We start from the raw sequence: 21,459 nt of genomic DNA on the forward strand, positions 1-21,459 counted from the left end.
TGTAGTGTGTGTAGGGTAGGCCAAATTAAAAAGACTCAGTCCAAGGAGTAGGATAACATGGGGGTAAGTGCAATGAGTGGAAATTCACACGTTGTAATCTATCAATTACAACTAGAAATTTTAAGGCACTGCAACAGATTTGGGTCCAAGCAGTGTCTTATCAGACAAAACAGCTGGTATATCTGTGTATCACGTGTAACTGCCATCAGCCACTTGTACTATAGGAAATATATACTGAGATAAGGAAAACTATCGTTAATGGGAACATTTAATTTGTTAGGCAATTTATTTAACATTGATGAGTTTCAAATGAAACTGTAAACAAAAATTCTAACAGTAATAGGGGGAGATGTACTACGCCTTGGAGAGTGATACAGTGGAGAGAAATAAAGTACCAGCCAATCTGCTCCTAATTGCCATTTTAGAGGCTGTTTGAACAATGGCAGTAATGCTGGGTACACACTAGACGGCATTTGAAACCAATTTGCTGATAATGGAACATTGTTATGACAAATTTGTTTTATCAGTGTGTGCGCACTATATTGCCAGTGTGTACGCACTATATTGCCAGCAATGTGTGCCCCTGTGGGTCGCTAGTGAGCTCCTCTGTTACTGTATCTGTACATGAAGCTCAATTTTTAAAATGCCGCTATCAACTAGGTGCAAATTTGTCTAGTTTGTACGCTACAAACAACGAACGACAAACTTAATTTAGGCTGAAACAACAATTTGGAAGTGTTTGACGACTCATGAATATTGTTTGGTTGTTGGTTAAATTGCTCAGTGTGTAAGGGGGTACCAACTCCTTATAATTGGCCATAGTTTTTTGAATGAGATGTTCAACAAGCTGCATATTGGAATGACATGTTGAACAGCGCATATTGGAATGACATGTTGAACAGCGCATATTGGAATGACATGCGCTGAAGCAGAGCATCAAATGCGCACAGCAGTATTTTTCATCTTGCATAGAAATTAAGAAAAATACAGTGTGCAGAATTAAAATTCTGTTCAGAAACAATACATATTTAAATGTATCTATATCCTATAATTTAATTATGTGATTCGTTGTTTTTTTTTTTTACATAATAGTTTTGTATACAAAAAAAAAACCTCTGAATAGCAAAGTGTTGCTATATGCACAGCTCACACCGATGCAGATGTATTAAGCCTGGAAAAGTGATAAAGCAGTGAACAAGAAGTGATAAGTCAAAATCTAACAAGAGAAGTATAACTTGCGCCCGGCAGCGACTTTGTACTATACTCTTAGGGATCACCACTCCCAACAATACATATAATACAAAAAGATAGAGTAGTCCACAAGCGCTGCAACAAGGTATCACGCCTTCACATGAGATCCTTCCATATTCATTATATGGTTTCCAAGGTTCGCACCTTTGGACTGACCTCCTCTTAGTGGTGGAGACACCTATAAAGGTTTCTTTCTGCACTCTTCTCCACTGTTCTATTACTTGATGGTGCACTTTCCCTCAGTGAGGACGCTCACCTTAAATACACTCCCTATGTGCAAACAACGGTTTCTTTTTCTTTATCCTTAATCGTCACACAATTATTCCATTGACATCATTGGAGACCTCCCTCTCCCTTAAATTAGACGCTCACCTTATATTAAGGCCCTATATGCCTTGAAAGGTTTCTTTCACCACTGTTAATCTCGGCTGTCTGCCACCTGCATCTCACGTACTTTCCTCCTTGTGGTAGATTCTCATAAAAAATGAATAAAAGATTCCGTCCAAACAGATTTATTCACACAATGGACATGGAACTATTCAGTAAAAAAATCCATAAAATCACATTTACAAAACAAAAACAACAACAATTTCCCTATTTGGCAGCCTCGGTTAGTCCTTTTATATCCCCCTCGGAAACCGATAGGAGGAATCAATCTTCCCAGAGTAAAACGGAAGAAATTGTAAAATGCTCCCAAATTACGGTCCCTTGCATGGGGAAATATCTCATAGGCACTACCTTACCGCCAGGGCTTTAAAAGAAACTGGTACCAACGCGTTTCGGATAAAAATCCTTCCTCAGGAAGGATTTTTATCCGAAACGCGTTGGTTCCAGTCTCTTTTAAAGCCCTGGCGGTAAGGTAGTGCCTATGAGATATTTCCCCATGCAAGGGACCGTAATTTGGGAGCATTTTACAATTTCTTCCGTTTTACTCTGGGAAGATTGATTCCTCCTATCGGTTTCCGAGGGGGATATAAAAGGACTACCCGAGGCTGCCAAATAGGGAAATTGTTGTTGTTTTTGTTTTGTAAATGTGATTTTATGGATTTTTTTACTGAATAGTTCCATGTCCATTGTGTGAATAAATCTGTTTGGACGGAATCTTTTATTCATTTTTTATGAGAATCTACCACAAGGAGGAAAGTACGTGAGATGCAGGTGGCAGACAGCCGAGATTAACAGTGGTGAAAGAAACCTTTCAAGGCATATAGGGCCTTAATATAAGGTGAGCGTCTAATTTAAGGGAGAGGGAGGTCTCCAATGATGTCAATGGAATAATTGTGTGACGATTAAGGATAAACAAAAAGAAACCGTTGTTTGCACACAGGGAGTGTATTTAAGGTGAGTGTCCTCACTGAGGGAAAGTGCACCATCAAGTAATAGAACAGTGGAGAAGAGTGCAGAAAGAAACCTTTATAGGTGTCTCCACCACTAAGAGGAGGTCAGTCCAAAGGTGCGAACCTTGGAAACCATATAATGAATATGGAAGGATCTCATGTGAAGGCGTGATACCTTGTTGCAGCGCTTGTGGACTACTCTATCTTTTTGTATTAAGAAGTGATAAGTGCAAGGTGATAACACACCAGCCAGTCATTATGGGCATAAAAAATGATAGGAGCTGATTGGCTGGTGTGTTATCACCTTCCACTTATCACTGCTTTATCACTTTTCCAGTCTTAATACATCTGCCCCACCCTTTAAACACAGTAAAATATTATAAATATACCTGAGAGAGAAGTGATACAGTAACCAGTTTTTCATACGACTAACCATAAAAGGTCAACATTTAACAAACCTTCTAAAGAGGACAAATTGGGGTACTGAGTACTGACCATAGCAACCAATCAGATTTGAGCTATCATTTATCTGGTGCATTCCATAAAACAATAGCTGGAAGCAGTTTGTTTGCTATAGGCAACATCTCCACTTGTCCTCTTTAGAATGCTTGATAAATCTCCCTTATAGGGTTCTTTGATGGAATGCATAATTGTCAATAAAATTGAAATATGTAGCGATGTGCTTCATCTCCGTCAAACAATTCAATCCTCATTACAATTCACTTGTTTACAGGTAAAAAAATGCATAACTGTACGTCTAATTGTAAATATAAAGGGAAACATAAGTCACTTCTATGTTTAGTGGTGTATAAGGGCGCTCAGCCGGTGATCTTCTGCTTTTGTAGCTGTGGAACTCCCTGATGGTTTAAAATACTGTACTATTTATTTTACAGTAGTGGGCATATTATTACATTTTCCTTATAAACCAATCATAAATTCAAGCCACTGAAAATTGCAATGAATAAATACTAAGGTTAAAAAAAAAGAGCACAAAGGACTGCACTCAAGAAAATAGTATGGGACTCAAATTACAGATTATACAATCTGTAATAAAAATGTTTGAATCACTCAGAATAATGCATATACTGTATTCTAAACAAGCTGCATTGTTTATAAGACCACACATTCAGAGGTGCATTCAGTGGGTAGAGTAGGTATGGATAGGATAACACAGGCATGCAATCTGTATCAGTCCAGGAGTGCAGGGTAGGTGAATCCTTTCCCATCTCCCCCGAGTTTGCGGAAGTGCACCATAGGTAAATATTCAACAAGGGGGCAAAGCCGCTCCCTTTCGACTATGTCCCACAGCACCCAGGCGTGCCAGTAGTGATTGTGGTCCTGCAGGCCTTCCACTGTTTACAAAATGAGTTTATAGAATGAAATCATTATTATAGTAGGGTCACATGCCTAGAAACGGTCTTATGTTAGGTCGACAGTTATCATATCGACCTGCATAAAGTCATCATGGTGGAAATGTCAAAATGCTTAGCCTGTCGTCAGTGACCATGTCAGTGTTCATCAAGTCGACACAGATGACACATTGATATGATAAACTGTTGACAAACTGTTCCTGATGGCCTCTTATCTTCTCTCAGTAGCAGCTGCGTCTTCCGGGCCCAAGTGGTCAAAAGGGAAGCTGTGGCGGGGTCGAATAAGGAGCGGTGTTCCAGTGAGTATTGTTCACCTATACCTAACCCTTATACCTCCCGCTAACTTTAACCCTCCCCCTATTGCCTAATCCTGCCCCCCCCCGCGCTTCCCCACATAGCCTAACCAGCCACATTGAAAAGTCAACATTGCAAACTTGTCAACATTATAGTTTCATTGTGGTGTCAACATTATGTGGCCGACACAAACACCAGGCCCATCTAGGAGTGGCACTGCAGTGTCAGACAGGATGGCACTTAAAAAAATAGTCCCCAAACAGCACATGATGCAAAGAAAAATTAAAGAAAAAAGAGGTGCAAGATGGAATTGTCCTTGGGCCCTCCCACCCACCCTTATGTTGTATAGACAGGACATGCACACTTTAACGAACCCATCATTTCAGCGACAGGGTCTGCCACACAACTGTGACTGAAATGACTGGTTGGTTTGGGCCCCCACCAAAAAAGAAGCAATCAATCTCTCCTTGCACAAACTGGCTCTACAGAGGCAAGATGTCCATCTCATCATCATCCTCCGATTTCTCACCCCTTTCACTGTGTACATCCCCCTCCTCACAGATTATTAATTCGTCCCCACTGGAATCCACCATCTCAGATCCCTGTGTACTTTCTGGAGGCAATTGCTGGTGAATGTCTCCACGGAGGAATTGATTATAATTCATTTTGATGAACATCATCTTCTCCACATTTTCTGGAAGTTAACTCGTACGCCGATTGCTGACAAGGTGAGCGGCTGCACTAAACACTCTTTCGGAGTACACACTGGAGGGAGGGCAACTTAGGTAGAATAAAGCCAGTTTGTGCAAGGGCCTCCAAATTGCCTCTTTTTTCCTGCCAGTATACGTACGGACTGTCTGACGTGCCTACTTGGATGCGGTCACTCATATAATCTTTCACCATTCTTTCAATGGTGACAGAATCATATGCAGTGACAGTAGACGACATGTCAGTAATCGTTGGCAGGTCCTTCAGTCCGGACCAGATGTCAGCACTCGCTCCAGACTGCTCTGCATCACCGTCAGCGGGTGGGCTCGGAATTCTTAGCCTTTTCCTCGCACCTCCAGTTGCGGGAGAATGTGAAGGAGGAGCTGTTGATGGGTCACGTTCCGCTTGACTTGACAATTTTCTCACCAGCAGGTCTTTGAACCTTTGCAGACTTGTGTCTGCTGGAAAGATATACAACGTAGGTTTTAAATCTAGGATCGAGCACGGTGGACAAAATGTAGTGCTCTGATTTCAACAGATTGACCACCCGTGAATCCTGGTTAAATGAATTAAGGGCTCCATCCACAAGTCCCACATGCCTAGCGGAATCGCTCCGTTTTAGCTCCTCCTTCAATGTCTCCAGCTTCTTCTGCCAAAGCCTGATGAGGGGAATGACCTGACTCAGGCTGGCAGTGTCTGAACTGACTTCACGTGTGGCAAGTTCAAAGGGTTGCAGAACCTTGCACAACGTTGAAATCATTCTCCACTGCGCTTGAGTCAGGTGCATTCCCCCTCCTTTGCCTATATCGTGGGCAGATGTATAGGCTTGAATGGCCTTTTGCTGCTCCTCCATCCTCTGAAGCATATAGAGGGTTGAATTCCAGCTCGTTACCACCTCTTGCTTCAGATGATGGCAGGGCAGGTTCAGGATTGTTTGCTGGTGCTCCAGTCTTCGGCACGCGGTGGCTGAATGCCGAAAGTGGCCCGCAATTCTTCAGGCCACCGACAGCATCTCTTGCACGCCCCTGTCGTTTTTTAAATAATTCTGCACCACCAAATTCAATGTATGTGCAAAACATGGGACGTGCTGGAATTTGCCCAGATGTAATGCACGCAAAATATTGGTGGCGTTGTCCGATGTCACAAATCCCCAGGAGAGTCCAATTGGGGTACGCCATTCCGCGATGATGTTCCTCAGTTTCCGTAAGAGGTTGTCAGCTGTGTTTCTCTTATGGAAAGCGGTGATACAAAGCGTAGCCTGCCTAGGAACGAGTTGGCGTTTGCGAGATGCTGCCGCCGCTGCTGTTATTGCTGCGGGAGGCAATACATCTATCCAGTGGGCTGTCACAATCATATAGTCCTGAGTCTGCCCTGCTCCACATGTCCACATGTCCGTGGTTAAGTGGACATTGGTTACAACTGCATTTTTTAGGACACTGGTGACTCTTTTTCTGAGATCTGTGTACATTTTCGGTATCGCCTGCCTAGAGAAATGGAGCATAGATGGTATTTGGTACCGGGGACACAGTACCTCAATCAAATCTCTAGTTGCCTGTGAATTAACGGTGGATACCGGACACACGTTTCTCACCACCCAGGCTGACAAGACCTGAGTTATCCGCTTTGCAGCAGGATGACTGCTGTGATATTTCATCTTCCTCGCAAAGGACTGTTGGACAGTCAATTGCTTACTGGAAGTAGTACAAGTGGTCTTCCGACTTCCCCTCTGGGATGACGATCGACTCCCAGCAGCAACAACAGCAGCGCCAGCAGCAGTAGGCGTTACACTCAAGGATGCATCGGAGGAATCCCAGGCAGGAGGGGACTCGTCAGACTTGCCAGTGACATGGCCTGCAGGACTATTGGCTTTCCTGTGTAATGTGGAAATTGACACTGAGGGAGTTGGTGGTGTGCTTTGCAGGAGCTTGGTTACAAGAGGAAGGGATTTAGTGGTCAGTGGACTGCTTCCGCTGTCATCCAAAGTTTTTGAACTTGTCACTGACTTCTGAGGAATGCGGTCCAGGTGACATATAACGGAGGATGTTCCTAGGTGGTTAACGTCCTTACCCCTACTTATTACAGCTTGACAAAGGCAACACACGGCTTGACACAGGCCTATAATTTCCGCTAGGGGATCCTTATCTCAACCAGCTGCTACCCTTATTGATGCAATCTTACAACCACTTATCCAGATGGATTAGTTCTTTTTACTTGATACAACTATGTTTTTGAATAAATTATCTACAGTGGGTCCATTACCAGGTGATGTATGGCTGGTGACAGCTGATGTCACTAGCCTCTATACTATTATTCCCCATGATGTAGGAATTTCTGCGGTTAAAAAGATACTGTTAACTAATGATCGATTATCACTTGCATTTGTTGAGTTTTTGTTACTGCTTCTAGAATTTGTACTGAGTAAAAATTATTTTTTATTTGATGGTGACTATTATATACAGAGGTTGGGATGTGCCATGGGGTCCTCTGTGGCCCCCGCATACTCGAACTGCTACATGTTCGAGATTGAACAGGACCTTTTCTTTTCTGATCAGGATGTAAAAGCACAGATTCTTTGATATGCGGTATATAGATGACTTGTTTTTAATCTGGCAGGGTACCGAGGAAAGACCCAGGTCATTAGTTCACCGGCATAACAACTCTAACAGTCCAGTTAAATTAACTTTAGAGATGAGTCAGTCCCAGATCCACTTTCTGGATGCCCAGATTACTCGGACCAATGATGGTCTGACCACGTCGGTTTTTAACAAACCTACCGACCGGAACACAGTCTTACATATCAATAGCAACCATCCACGTGAACTCAAGTTAGGCTTGCCTTACTCACAGATGGTAAGAGTACGCAGAATTAATTCTGATCCGAATAAACTACAGAAACAGCTTGATGAAACAGTACTCAAGTTCATAGAGAGAGGTTACGATCAAGAAAATCTGCTTCACATCAAAGAGAACGTGCTTAAATTAGATAGGAGCTTGCTATTGCAGAAAAAAGAAGAAGCAAAGATATCAGACAAATTTCCGATTGTCAATAGATATAACGATTTATCCCCTGACATTAAGAAAGCCACTAAACACAGATGGCCTATTGTACAGACTGATATGTGTCTTCATCTCAAATAGCACACAATTATGCCATGTTATACCCGCGATCGAAATCTCAGGGACCTTCACATGCGCACTGATATTAGTGACCCTAATAAAGCCACCCATTTTCTTGCAAATAAAAAATGGGGGTGCTTTAGATGTATGTGTGCCACATGTGGCTTTATGATATATCGGGAGATAAGTTCTCCCACCCACATTCAGGTAAAATTTATAAGATCAGACATCATCTTAGTTGTAATAGTACATTTGTAGTGTACCAAATTATATGCCCATGTGGGCTTTCTTACATTGGGAAAACCCAATGTAAATTTAAAGAAAGGATGTCTGCCCATAGATCAGCGATTAGAGCTGCGATCAATAGTGGCAAGAATGAACAACCGGTAGCCCGGCATTTTGCCGAAAATAAGCATAACCTGTTAAGTTTAAGATACAGAATGATAGATCACATTCCCCCTCTACGTAGGGGTGGTGATCGTAATCGCCTATTGCTTAAACGTGAAACCGAATGGATTCATAGGGGTATATGCAATTGCGGTAGAATTCGCGGAAATTTTCGCCGTTTTTTAATTCGACTCAATTCGACAGGTGAATCCCGGAAGGTGGCTTCCGGAATTCACCATATTCAATGAAAAACGGATTCGCCAGAGTCGCGGGCGAAAATCGGCCGATTTGGCGGATTTTGCCGCGATTTTAAAAAACGGTAAAAAAACGTGAAAAACCCGAAAAAAAAATGGCGTGGGGTCCCCCCTCCAAAGCATAACCAGTTTCGGGCTCATCGAGCTGGTCCTGGTTCTAAAAATGCAGGGGAAAAATTGGCCAGGGATCCCCCGTATTTTTAAAACCAGCACCGGGCTCTGCGCCTGGTGCTGGTGCCAAAAATACGGGGGACAAAAAGAGTAGGGGTCCCCCGTATTTTTAACACCAGCATCGGGCTCCACTAGCTGGACAGATAATGCCACAGCCGGGGGTCACTTTTATATAGTGCCCTGCGGCCGTGGCATTAAATATCCAACTAGTCACCCCTGGCCGGGGTACCCTGGGGGAGTGGGGACCCCTTCAATCAAGGGGTCCCCCCCCCAGCCACCCAAGGGCCAGGGGTGAAGCCCGAGGCTGTCCCCCCCATCCAATGGGCTGCGGATGGGGAGGCTGATAGCCTTTTGTGATAATAAAAAGATATTGTTTTTTCCAGTAGTACTACAAGTCCCAGCAAGCCTCCCCCGCAAGCTGGTACTTGGAGAACCACAAGTACCAGCATGCGGGAGAAAAACGGGTCCGCTGGTACCTGTAGTACTACTGGGAAAAAAATACCCAAATAAAAACAGGACACACACACCTTGATAGTAAAACTTTATTACACACTACCGACACACACATACTTACCTATGTTGACACGCCGACTGCCACGGTCTCCGACGATCCGAGGGTACCTGTGAAAAAATTATACTCACCTTCCAGCGTCCAGAGATAAATCCACGTCCAGAGAGTAAAATCCACGTACTTGTTTTAAAAAAAAAACACGCAAAAACCCGCTCCATACCGGACTAGAAAGGGGTCCAATGTTTTCACATCAGACCCCTTTCTCCCGAATGCCGGGACATCACGTGACTCCTGTCACTGACGTCCCTTCAGCCAATCAGGAAGCGCTACTTCCGTGGCGCTCACCTGATTGGCTGTGCGCTGTCTGTACTGTGACAGCACATCGCAAAGCCGCTCCATTACTTTCAATGGTGGGAACTTTGCGGGTAGCGGTGGGGTCACCCGCCGGTCAGCCGCTGACCGGCGGGTGACCTTACCGCTAGCTGCTAAGTTCCCACCATTGAAAGTAATGGAGCGGCTTTGCGATGTGCTGTCACAGTACAGACAGCGAACAGCCAATCAGGTGAGCGCAACGAAGTTGCGCTTCCTGATTGGCTTAGAGACCTTTCTGTGACAGCTGTCACTGACAGGTCTCATTCGTGGAAAGGTGTCCCATGTGTCAGCATGGGACCCCTTTCAGTCCGGCATGGAGCGGGTGTTCGGTTTGTTTTTTTGCCAAGTACGTGGATTTATCTCTGGACCATGGCTGAGGTGAGTATATTGATCTTTTCTTTTCAGGTATCCGTGGATTCTACATGGAGAAGAGGACCGATGTCGGCGTGTGAACATAGGTAAGTATGTGTGTGTCGACGTATGAAATAAAGTTTTACTGTCGACGGTGTGTGTGTCCTGTTTTTATTTGGGTATTTTTTCCCCAGTAGTACTACAGGTACCAGCGGGCCCGTTTTTCTCCCGCATGCTGGTACTTGTGGTTCTCCAAGTACCAGCTTGCGGGGGAGGCTTGCTGGGACTTGTAGTACTACTGGAAAAAACAATATCTTTTTATTATCACAAAAGGCTATCAGCCCCCCCATCCGCAGCCCATTGGATGGGGGGGGGGCAGCCTCGGGCTTCACCCCTGGCCCTTGGGTGGCTGGGGGGGGGACCCCTTGATTGAAGGGGTCCCCACTCCCCCAGGGTACCCCGGCCAGGGGTGACTAGTTGGATATTTAATGCCACGGCCGCAGGGCACGGCATAAAAGTGACCCCCGGCTGTGGCATTATCTGTCCAGCTAGTGGAGCCCGATGCTGGTGTTAAAAATACGGGGGACCCCTACTCTTTTTGTCCCCCGTATTTTTGGCACCAGCACCAGGCGCAGAGCCCGGTGCTGGTTTTAAAAATACGGGGGATCCCCTGTCAATTTTTTCCCCGCATTTTTAGAACCAGGACCAGCTCGAAGAGCCCGAGGCTGGTTATGCTTTGGAGGGGGGACCCCACGCCATTTTTTTTTATGATTTCACCGTTCCAGCATAAAAAAAAATAAAAAAAAAATAATATTTTAAAAAATATATAAATAATATTTGTGCCTCCAAAAAAAAAAAAAAAAGTACCTAATCCCTTCTAATATAAATAGATCTGCTATTCCCCCCCAAAAAAAACACAAAAAAAAACATGTTTAAAAATTTTTTATTTGTTTTCACCCTCCAAAGTGTGGCGGATTGAAAATGACGAATTTGCTGTCTAAAAGCACTGCTGTCGAATTTCCAAACTTGAATTGAATATGCTTTGGTCGAATTGCAGCACTTGTATCATTGCAGAAAAGTCGAATTTGCAAAAAGTCGAATTTCAAAAAGTCGAATTTTGAAAGTCCGTTTTTTGGTCGGAAAGCACTGAATCGCATAGGCGATTTTTTTTTTTGGTCGAAAATGACCCGAAATTCGACAATTTCGGGAATTCGACCGCAATTGCATATACCCCATAGGCTGGATACATTGAGTCCTCGCGGACTTAATGAAACTATTTCATGGTCTGTGTTTACATGATACTGTCAGCTAAATTTAATAGCTTATGCTAGTTTATGCGGATTTATTATTGAGTCAATAAACCATTTCTTGTTGTCCCAATTAGATTTATACATATAGTATAGTATGTTATTAAGATAGGATGATATGGAGACAATAGATGTGATTTTGTATGTTTTGTGTTGTCTATTTTTCCAGCTATACTGATGCTTGTTATTGTGGTTGTCTTGGTGATGGTGATGTCACAGACACGCGCCGCTCAGCTGAAGCGCTGACGTGTTGCTGGTCGCGATGCTGACGGGAGCTGCGTCCCGCTTCCGGTTCGGCGGCAGCTGCGGGTGCCCGCCAGTAGCAGCCTCCTTGTCACTGGGTGTTGTAGCAATATAAGGTAAGTGTTTGTTAATTGTTGTTTATATCCTGAAGACGGTAATACACCGAAACGTTGATTAAGAAACTTTTGAGTTTGTCATCTTTCTTTGCCGAGTGCCGCACCTGCCTGTTACGTATGTATTGCTGGTGATCCAGCATGTGAGGGCACCGGGACAGTTATGTTATGGATCTAGTGAGTGACAGTTACATTGTGTTATGTGTGATATATATATATATATATATATATATATATATATGTACAAGGTGGTAGAACCCAGCGCCTTCTGTGTTAAACGAATTCCAAGTGAAAATTAAATAATAATATGTGAACCGCATCCCATGTGTATTTCAGGCATGTAGTGTAAACCGTGTTTCTCCTGATGCCGGTCTTCTAGCTTTCCCACTGACTCCGTAGATGGTCCGTAAGAAAATCAGAAAAATAAAATATAGTGTAATATTGCCAACATATGTAGAGGTGTGCATATATCAAAATTGCCGATGTGATTAGTGGTTATGCCTTTAGTTAAATGGTGCACCCACTGTCACAATTGAAGACCAAGTGATGTGCCCACCGCCTAAGGTAGTATAAAAATAAGCACCCTCAGTACTTGCAATGCTTGCATGTAGAAGTATCTTTAGAGAATTCTTCTCCTGAGGTTCATACTGGAGACCCTTAAAAATGAAATAGTTTCTCCCAGAAACGGGAAGAAGAGCCCATAGTGTAGTAATTTTCAAGATTTTAATACAGACATAAACATAAAAAACACATAAAAAACATAAGAACCGTACAATAAAAAAGATTATAAAAGCTTATCTGTGATCCTTTCAGAGGAGTGGATCGTTTGCCCAACGCGTTTAGTCCTTGTAATAATTTATTAGGACTTCATCATATGAATTATATATGTGTGTGTGTGTATGTTTTCTCAAATACTCTTTTTATATCATATATTTTATATATATATATATATATATATATATATATATAATATATATATATATATATATATATATATATATATATTGGATATCATGTTCTGAATCAAGACACCAGTGGTCGCTTGAACCCTTATCCCTCACTATTACATATTTCTTGACAGTAATTTACCACTACTGTACCATTTCTTTAAGGGACAGCTGACGCCCATAAAAATTGGGAGTGTCATTTAAACTGGAGTAGTACAACTCCAATGCATTCCATTAGAAATCCATATGCATAAATAAACCAAAAAAAGGCACTCGCCAGAGTCTTTACAGCAGTTAAACAATGTTTATTTGCTCACAAAGCGGAAGCCATCATGGCAGTCAACGTTTCGGTCACTCAACGTGACCGTCCTCAGTACACAATACCACAGAAAAGGTAGGCATGCCCATCCAAGTGACAAGAGCCTCCTTAAATACCCCTGGCAATACATATGGCATAGGCCACGCCCATCTCCGTCTATCGCTATTGGCTAGATTCATGCGAGTGGACTACCCAATTTGTCCATTGCTACATACACTTCCGAAGGTGCACAAGTTGCTCACAGACCCGCCGGGTAGGCCGATTATTTTGGCTAGGGGGTTAGAACCGTTGGCTTAATTGGTGGACTTTTAATTACAGCCTTGTGTAAAATGTATAGACCGCTATGTCAGCTACCAGATGATTGCCTTTTGGCTACCATGGACGTAAGTTCGCTCTACACTGTGATACCCCATAAAGGGATAGAATCTGTAAAACAATCCCTAATTAAGGGTCTTTATACAGGTACACCAATTGAGTTTGTTGTGAATATACTAGAGAAGGATCTGGTAGTAAACCATTTTGTCTATCAGGATGATTACTATATGCAGGTGTCAGGGACAGCCATGGGCTCGAACCTAGCACCTGCATATGCTAACATTTATATGGACCATTATAAGAGGTGTTATATTACGTCAAAGTTTGGCTGTGATATTATTTATTATGGACATCTTATAAATGATATATTTTTAATCTGAAGAGGTGCTGCTAAGTTTTTTGAGATGGTTGACTCATTGAATGCTTTGGAGACCATATTCGCTTTACAGCTTTTGCTGATGAATCCATTATGAATTTCCTGGACAATACAATCTTTAAAAAAGATGGTAGGTTGGCATATACCCTCTACAGAAAGGACACTGATCGCAATTGTCAAAGTCAAATTGCATATTTCGATATTTAGAATACACTATGGCATTTACTAATGGATGCATCTATGATGCATGCATCGACTATGCATGCTATAGCTAATACGGTAGGGTGCGAATGACTGTAACGGCAAGTTACTGTGCGCATTACGGTAGAAGATGCATTTGTAAATAAATAGCATACTGTAACAAAATAGCAAATATTTCTTACATACACTCAAATGTGGTACATCCTGGAATATAAATCAAATAGTGTCTTAAACATATCAGATTGTTTTGTCCAAACAGGCATCGTGTCCATGGAAGATAGACCTTTGACTGAGTTAAATGTGTAAAAACAATTGGGGCAAACAATGGTAAACACAAACAATTGAGCCTTGGTGATGATCCAATTGATCCCATGTTGCCATTGTCTCTAACAAACAAGAAACCAGATACTATACAATTGCTAAGGACATGCAGATTCCAGATTGTGTGCTCTAACTAATACACCCCTGCACTTACCAGAATCTTGTGTGCATTTTAAGTGACCTAAGCCAGGTGACCATGAAGTTATACTCAATTCATCAAAATACAGATCAGATATTGATACTTGAATTAATAGTGATATGTCATATGTATTCTGGCATTATGGTTTGCACAGCACTGACCTGTCCCCCACTACAAAATGAGTTATACATAGCCTTTAGACAACTGGTCAACTGTATATATATATATATATATATATATATATATATATATATACATACACACACATACATACATACATACATACATACATACATATATATATATATACACACACTGCTCAAAAAAATAAAGGGTACACTAAAATAACACATCCTAGATCTGAATGAATGAAATATTCTTATTAAATACTTTGTTCTTTACATAGTTGAATGTGCTGACAACAAAATCACACAAAAATTATCAATGGAAATCAAATTTATTAACCCATGGAGGTCTGGATTTGGAGTCACACTCAAAATTAAAGTGGAAAAACACACTACAGGCTGATCCAACTTTGATGTAATGTCCTTTAAACAAGTCAAAATGAGGCTCAGTAGTGTGTGTGGCCTCCACGTGCCTGTATGACCTCCCTACAATGCCTGGCCATGCTCCTGATGAGGTGGCGGATGGTCTCCTGAGGGATCTCCTCCCAGACCTGGACTAAAGCATCCGCCAACTCCTGGACAGTCTGTGGATGGAGCGAGACATGATGTCCCAGATGTGCTCAATTGGATTCACGTCTGGGGAATGGGCGGGCCAGTCCATAGCATCAATGCCTTCGTCTTGCAGGAACTGCTGACACACTCTAGCCACATGAGGTCTAGCATTGTCTTGCATTAGGAGGAACCCAGGGCCAACCGCACCAGCATATGGTCTCACAAGGGGTCTGAGGATCTCATCTCGGTACCTAATGGCAGTCAGGCTACCTCTGGCGAGCACATGGAGGGCTGTGCGGCCCCCCAAAGAAATGCCACCCCACACCATTACTGACCCACTGCCAAACCAGTCATGCTGGAGGATGTTGCAGGCAGCAGAATGTTCTCCTTGGCGTCTCCAGACTCTGTCACGTCTGTCACATGTGCTCAGTGAGAACCTGCTTTCATCTGTGAAGAGCACAGGGCGCCAGTGGCAAATTTGCCAATCTTGGTGTTCTCTGGCAAATGCCAAAAGTCCTGCATGGTTTTGGGCTGTAAGCACAACCCCCCACCTGTGGACGTCAGGCCCTCATACCACCCTCATGGAGTCTGTTTCTGATCGTTTGGGTATACACATGCACATTTGTGGCTTGCTGGATGGAGGTCATTTTGCATATATATATATATATATATATATATATATATATATAAGACGACTGAGGCCTGGAATCCAGTGGCGCAGCGTACGTATGACGGTAACTGTTACTACTGTAATGGTATAGTTGTATTGCTAATTGTACTTGCATTGATTTCCCCTGTGTCTTTTGTATATTAGTGTATGTATTATTGTATCTTTGAATTGTATTGTGTTGCTACAGTGTAGCATTGTTATCCCCTTGTGTCTGCTAGGGACTAATATATATGGTTATTGGGTTGGACCTTTAATCCAAACTTACCCCTCTGTCTCGGCTAAGTTATTTTGTTAATCTGGCGAAGCATCAGGGACGCTTCCGACACTATACTAAGGTTTAAGTGTGTTATATTGCTTAGCCATATATATTCACCAAGGTATTACGAGAGCGTCAAAACGCTCAAAAGGTAAGCTAAGTGGCGTTATGCATAGGTACGCCTGTAGCTAGGAATGAAGTGTAACAGCGTAACATTGATGAAACTGCGCAACAGACCTATTGGCCATCGGTTTACTTTAAAAACAGTTTCCACACAATACACTGCTGCAGAATATGAGACATCATCCAGATGAGCTAAAAAATGGACTTCCAGTATCGCAGTATATGCATGTGCTACACAATTGTGAAAAGGATTTAGCTGAAGATCAATTACTGGAGGTTAAACATAGTTTTTTAGACTGTGGCTAAAAGTTAAAAACTGTCAATAAGTGCCTCATGAAAATGGAAGCAGAGATCACACGGAAAACACCATCAGTGACAGAATGATTGACAGTGTAAAGTGCGATACTAGTTTATGCAAGGTTCAGAAATTGATTAAAAAAACACTGGCCATCGTTGAGCTCAGATCCACAGATGAGTTGACTAAGCTCTAGACCGTTGTTTGGGATACGTAGAGGTTCTAATCTAAAGGACCTCTTATATTGTACTAATTGTTGCACTCAGAAGCCTGAAAGCATGGGCTGGCTACCATCACAGAAAGGTTGCTATCGGTGCCTTGGCTGCGCGATTTGTGCATCAATGATCACTGGAAAATCATTCCTACATCCGCATAATGGGAGTAGGGAGTAGGATCAATATAGGATGCAGACTAACGTGCCAAATGGACTATGTAATCTATTTCCTGCAATGCCCTTGTGGTCTGGTCTATGTGGGCAAGACCACGAGAACATTTTGTGAGTGAATGAACCAACATCACTTGGATATACGATTGGCATACGTGAGATCAAACACGGATAAGCCTGTAGCAGCACATTTCTAGAAACTGGGAAATCAGGTCTCCTCGTTGAGATATATGATCATTGATACAGTGCCTGCTACAAAAAAAGGGTGTGATCATGGTTTGCTACTGCACAAAAAAGAATCAATAAATCCATAAATTGGACACAGCAGAACCCAGGGGGTTAAATGAGTACAATAATCTGAATATTTTTTCTAACCTATTGCTTTGTTTGCTATGGTTACTACTGGATTTATAGATGTTTGATGTTTGTCTCTATCTATATATAGCTATATATATATCTATATATATATATAAAAATAAAGTTTTTTTTATTTATTTTTTCCCTTTCTTTTTTGGCCTTGTCTGACCTCATTTTGGAATGTCTTGATGTATTGATACATTCCTTAATGCTAGATTTGTGAGTATTATAAGCTATCCATAATAATAGCCTGTTTTATGCACTTTATATAAGTATGGTGCCTGTGTTGTTAAACCAGGTCCTCTTTATATGACTTGCATTTGATATGATGACCGTAGTCAAGGAATTATATAAACTGCCTACTGGGTAAATGACTAATGGATATTGTATTCTCTAGCCTCTATTTTTTTATTTTTTTTATTATTGATCACCTCTTAATATTGAAAAACTAAGATAAGGTGGTACTGGAACGCATAAATGCAGATCGGATATCCTGATACCGCTATGAGGAGGAACGCACGACCTGTGACTTCCGGCTGCGGTGGAGTGTGGATTGGAAGTTAGGGATTTGTGGCTGTACCCGCTGCTGCACGTTGAACTGTTGGAACACATGCCTCCAGACTTCCGGTCGTGGTGGAACGCAGACTACGCCATTCAGTTCTTTTCTGTAGTGTATATGTATTAATGACATGATCTATATGCGGTACTCTGTTTGCCTGTGGTTTATAATTGCTAGAAATGTTCTTTGGAGAGATAGCGTGCTGTTTTTGAGTATACTTAGCCTCACTTCCGGCCGCGATAGGCAGAGGTGGACATGGCCTATGTTAGGGGTGGCCAACCAGTCAGTGACAAAGAGCCAAAAAACCTTGTTAGGTACGTCAAAGAGCCGGCATCGAGCCGATGGCGTGCATGCAAAAATGGAATGTTGCCTTGTGCCTGCTAGACCACACCCCTGGTATAAAATACATTGAAAAAGCCAGAACATAAAATTATTTTTTTAAAGCCAGATCCATTGAAAAAGCCACTTTCGCAAAAAATAATTGAAAAACCCAGATTCACATAATAAACTTCAGCTCCCCCATGTGTCACTCCAGCCAACACCCTCCTGTCACTCCAGCCAGCTCCCCCATGTGTCACTCCTGCTACCACCCTCCTATGTCACTCCAGCCATATCTTCCATGTGTCACTACTTCCAGCACCCTCCAACGTCACTCCTGCCAGGACCATCCTGTGTCTCTCCAGCCAGCTCTGCCATGTGTCACTCTAGCCCACCCCCTTGTATCACTACAGCCCCCCCATCAACTTGTGTCATTGCAGCAGTCCCTAATGTGTTCTCTGTTTGCTTGTGGGTGTCTCACCTCTAGTATCTGACTCCTTCAGTTTTCAGTCCCTGTAGTGCTGCTGCGTGTCTGGCTGGAGTGCAGCAGTTTCTGTATCTGTTGTGGTCACATGATTTAGAGTGTTGGGAGCCACATTTGAATAAAGAAAGAGCCACATGTGGCTCAAGAGCCACAGGCTGGCCACCGCTGGCCTATGTCATATGAATTGCCAGGGATATTTAAGTAGGCTCTGGTCATTTGGGTGGGTATGCCTGCCTTTTCTGTGGGAATGTGTCCTGAGTAAGGTCACACTGAGTGACCGAAATGTTGACCACCATGATGGTTTCCACTTTGTGAGGAAATAACCATTGTTTGACTTTAAAGACCCAGGAGAGTGCCTTTTTCTGGAATATATATATATATATATATATATATATATATATATATGGTGAGTGCTGAACTTTCTGTTTGTATATATTTGGGTTGGTGGCCATGGGCTGCATGCACCCCACCCTATGAGTGGTGAGTGCAGATATTGCAACCCGCTTCTGGGGTGGCGAGTGCTGTGGTTTTCTAGATGTGTTTGTGTATATATATATATATATATATATATATATATATAGATATATAGAAGCAAAACGGCCGGCACTCCCCCTGCTGCTACAGAAACTGCTCCGGTGCCCTCCATAAGATGCAGGCATCCAAATTGTAGAAGGAAGAATCTGGCGGCACTCAGGAGACTTGTATCAAACAGTGTAAATGTTTATTGGAGCAACATCCAACAATTGTTTCGGGCCTCCGCCCGTCGTCAGGGATGTGAATCACATACAGAACATACATTTTATACCACAGTGAAGACCTCCCCCACACATGTGCAATACATTAATCATCTCACCTGTGGGTCACTCACCTTGACAAACGCCAAACTGTTAGCCGCCGCCACGAGCCGTTCCGCTCATCAGCTGCCGCACAGTGGATGACGTCATCAAGGAGCGCCCACAGAGAGACAGAGATCAAGCATCAGAATCGGTTACCTAGGCAACCAATATAACAAAACGTGTTTAAACAAACATTAGTGTATTCAACAAAACCTAAATACAGACAAGTTTTAAAAAAACATGTAGTGAAAACATGAATATCAGTTCATAATAAAAACAAATAAACAGACTATGGGACGCAATATTATAAATTTTCCCAAGAATAAAGAATTAATCAATGTGGCATGTAAATAAACACATACGATCATGTTAATCACGGCATTGATTGGGTGCTGAATCCTTCATTTAGTAGTCTAAATGATACATAATAAATACAGAAATATATTCTATATGCAATAAAGATCTATAAAAAGCTATGTAGCCCATGTTGTTCATTTAGGCCTTTAGGGGCCAATGTGTCCAGTCTAAAGATCCAACGACACTCCAATTGGAGCAATTTCTTGCCCCTGTTTCCACCCCTAATTGATGCCGGTACATGATCTATAAGCCTACTCCTAATACTCGCAATGCTATGCAATTGCTGCGCACAATGGCGGGCCATGGGTTGGTCACTAGATCCTGATTCCAAGGCTGCCCTAATGGCCGACCGATGGTTGGCCATCCTCTCTTTAAATTGGCATTCTGTCTTGCCCACGTAGTACAATCCACATGGGCAAGACAGTACATATATTACAAATCTTGACGTACAGGTAAGGGGGAAGTTAATAGTGTATTTTTTACCCGATCTTGGGTGTGAGATATAATCACCCACTAACATAGAGCGACAGGTGACACAGCCAGTGCATCTGAAGCATCCAGGTTTACGTGACAGAAAGTGTTGTTTAGGTTTGGCCTTCACAAGCTCTGTTACATCAACTTTTACCAGCAAGTCCTTTAGATTTTTACCTCTAGAATATGCAGGCATTATTCTAGTGTTAAGTAGACCTGGAAGATCTTTATCAGTATTGATAATAGGCCAGAATTTCTTGATTTCCCTTTTAGTGTTGTTACTTGCTTCAGTGAATCTATTGACCCAGGGAATCTTTTGTACCCCATTATCAATCTCAGTCTTACTTATTAAAGATGTTTCTCTAGGAATCTCAAGGACCCTTTGTTTGGTGGCCAATAACCTCTTGTAATCATAACCCCTTTGCTCAAACTTTGATACCATATCATCCAATGCTCCATCAATCTTAGAGGGATCACTTGTAATGCGACGCACCCTGAGCATCTGGGAATATGGTAAACCATATTTTAATGGGGGGGGATGGAAGCTATCCGATTTAAGGATAGTGTTGCGATCTGTATCTTTAACGTATAATGATGTAGATAATTGATTGTCAGTATGTGTAATACATACATCCAAGAAATTTACAGTTGACAAACTCATATCATACGTGAATTTTACAACACTAGAAGATGCATTATGACCATCAAGAAGATTCCTCAAACATTCCATTGGTCCACCCCATATGATTAACAAATCATCTATGAATCTAACGTACATAATGATGTAATGACTGAAAGGATTAGTTAATAACAGGGGTTTCTCCACACAACACATGAAGGCGTTGGCGTACGACGGGGCCACATTCGACCCCATCGCACAGCCAAGACGCTGTAAATAGAAATTTCCATTAAATAAGAAATAATTCCTGGTCAACACCAAAAGTAGTAATTCCAGAAAAAATTCCACTGGGGGGCCAACATAATAAGGATTATCTGTAATAAGTGATGCAACCGCTGATATACCCAAATCATGGGGAATGCATGTATATAGCCCAACGACATCAGCACTACAGAAAACTGTGTTAGGTGCCAATTCACCCAAGCTATCCAGACGAGCAAGAAGATCGTTTGTATCTTTGAGATAAGACAATGATTGTTGTACACATGGATTCAGTAGGGCATCTAAATATACTGAGACTGGCTGGAATAGGGATCCCCTGGCCGATATAATCGGTCTGCCAGGGGGTTTCTCACTATTTTTATGTAA

General features: G+C 42.3%; 1 protein-coding gene across 2 annotated transcripts in view; it reads right to left on the minus strand.

Moving 5' to 3' along the window:
- The window catches only part of ASCC3 (activating signal cointegrator 1 complex subunit 3), a 1,202,160-nt gene that overhangs the window by 657,805 nt on the left and 522,896 nt on the right, over positions 1-21,459 (minus strand). The gene's annotated exons all lie outside the window — the stretch shown is intronic.

This window comes from Pseudophryne corroboree, chromosome 4 (genome assembly GCF_028390025.1).
Source record: "Pseudophryne corroboree isolate aPseCor3 chromosome 4, aPseCor3.hap2, whole genome shotgun sequence".
NCBI classification, from domain to species: domain Eukaryota; kingdom Metazoa; phylum Chordata; class Amphibia; order Anura; family Myobatrachidae; genus Pseudophryne; species Pseudophryne corroboree.